The sequence below is a fragment of the Pinus tabuliformis genome, chromosome 5_2 (assembly GCF_031772625.1).
Source record: "Pinus tabuliformis cultivar Carrire ecotype Pingquan chromosome 5_2, CPIR1, whole genome shotgun sequence".
Lineage (NCBI taxonomy): Eukaryota > Viridiplantae > Streptophyta > Pinopsida > Pinales > Pinaceae > Pinus > Pinus tabuliformis.
The window spans coordinates 721,944,572-721,947,096 of NC_142306.1; the positions used below are offsets into that span (position 1 = coordinate 721,944,572).

A 2,525-nucleotide genomic window follows, 5' to 3' on the forward strand; every position below is an offset into this window, starting at 1 on the left:
TAAAGAATCAAAACATAAGAACTGTGAAAGGAAAATCATTCATATTGATCAATATTCAATAAGACATCACTTTGTAGGGTGTGTTATTTGTATTTACACAATTGATTTTTTTATTAAATCAACTATGCCATTCTCTGTGCTTTTGTTGGGTTCCTTCATCACCACCATCACTGGAAAATTCATTTCCCTCTTGAAGTATGAAACGAGTAGCAATTCCCAATTGATCTCACACTACCACCACAAAGAAGCTAGCAATCCTGATATACAAATCGAACCAGCCATCCTATCAAGCAATCCATGTAGTTCTAAATCTATAGCTTTGATAACCCAAAACTCAAATCTTTTAGATCTAATATGCACATAAATTTTCACATTAATATGTCTAGATCTCATTCTAAGATCTTTACAAATCTGATACAGAGGTAAACTAGATTTTTCATACTATGACAAGCAATATTAGCAAGTCTTGGAGTCTCTCTTATGTAATGTCTCCTCCTTATTTGATAGAGTTGAAGCTATATGAGCATCGACTGCACTGAAGGGATCATCTAATAGATAAATGTCAGCATCGTTATATACTGCTCTAGCCAACTGAATCCTCTGTTTTTTTCCTCCACTCATATTCAATCCTCTCTCCCCAATCTTCGTCATATCTCCATGAGAAAAACTCTCTATATGCTTGTCTAATGCACAAGCTTTTATTGCCTTCTTGTATTGAATTTTGTCCATTGGTTTCCCATAGAGTATGTTATCTCTGACAGTACCACTCTGAATCCAAGCTGTTTGTGCCACGTAGGCAACATTTCCATATACTTCCACCTGCACATAGTCACATCAAAAAGTTTATGGAAGAATTTATGTATATAGAAAGCAAAAAAGTTGCATCTACAATCTTGTTGAACTATGAAATGGTTACTTTTTCTCAAGAAGAGTAGTTAATGTTCAACTTACATCTCTAGAAATTTTTGGGATTTCTCCAAGAATTGTATATAGCAGAGCAGATTTCCCTGATCCCACTGATCCACAAATTGCTACCTTTTCTCCAGTTTTAATGTGCAGATTTATTCCCTTCAATGTTGGCTTTGTCAACGAAGATTCTGGATCCCAACTGAGTATGGCTTGATGAATTTCGACGGTATACTGGGATCCGGCAAGTGCTTTCCTCACAACAAAATCTGGTCTCAGCTCATCATCTTGTAAGAACTTGTCCAGGCGATCTAAGGAGACTTTAACCTAAATTAATATAGCCAAAACTTCTGGTAGCATTCTCACTGGATCTTGTATCACACGGAATGTTGCAAGCACTATAAATATGGTTGTGCCAGTTAACAGTAGATCCCCTATGATAGCACACCCGGCAAAAACTATAGATGCAGTAATGATGGGTGACATCCAGTAGAGTATGGTATCATATGTTCTATTAAACTATGCTAAAGACAACCATTTGAACTCCACAGCTCAGATATTTTCTATCAACGCTTTAAATTTTTATTCCCATGCTTGTAGTTTGATTATTTTCATACTATTAAGAATTTTAGATTTTATTCTGAGTCTTTCATCCTGTGAATTCATGAACTCAGCTTGGCACTTCTGGAGGGTTTTGGCTAGAGGTTTGTTTAGAATGAGAGTAAGAATGATGATGAGCAAACCTGGAATAGCTGCCCATCCAACTGTGGCAAAAAGGATGCCAATTGCTACACATATTTTCAAAGGGACGGTCCAACCCCAATGCAGCCACCACAGAAACTCTCCAAAATGATATGCATCTACAGCTATGTAGTTTACAATCTCACCAATGACATGTCTTCGTCTTCCTAGACTGGACAGCCGAAGTTGTTTCTGATATACAGCTGCCATCAAGGCTGAACGCATTCGCATACCTGTGCTTCTGGAATTGAAGTATTTTTTGTTTTGTTTGCTTAGGTGGTCCAATGCATGTTCGGAACGTAGGGAAGTCTGAAATCTTGTTGACTGTCATTCAATGCGCTTAGGAAGTTTTGTTGTTGGAATGTTTGATTGGGCTGCATTGAATTAAGAAAGGCTGAAACATTATTGTTGACGTTGTAGCTGTAGTTGCTCTGCATGTTGTTGAATCTCTTTGCAGGGTTGGTTTCATCGTCCCCATATGCTAAGGAGAGGGTCCTCTTGAGAGAATTGAATTTGTTGCATTCTCCACTGCTAATTCTTCTTGTTTTGGGACAACTTCGTATCAACAATATGTTGTTGTCATTGTTATTACTAAAATTGTTGTGAGAGAGGTTGGAGGACTGGACTTGAGGTAGCCTGTTGTTGTTTCCATTGTCGTCCATGGCTTCATCGTTTAAAAAACCATCTATGAAAGGATCGTCACTCTCCAACAACCCATTGAAAGAGGCAATTTTGGGCAGTTGCAGTTTGTTTTGCTGATCAATATCAGGCAAAGAAACCATCACTTCATTTGCACTTGGTGATTCATCTCGTTCTACTCCTTGTACTCTTTGAGAATGACCATTTTTCTTGTAAATTCTGCACAGCACCCAATCATC

The 2,525-nt window shown here is 37.8% G+C and overlaps 1 pseudogene; it reads right to left on the reverse strand.

Annotated features, from left to right (window-relative positions):
- Positions 1-456: 456 nt before the first annotated feature.
- Positions 457-1,878, reverse strand: LOC149161224 (ABC transporter C family member 8 pseudogene; annotated as a pseudogene).
- Between the last annotated feature and the right edge of the window lie 647 nt (positions 1,879-2,525).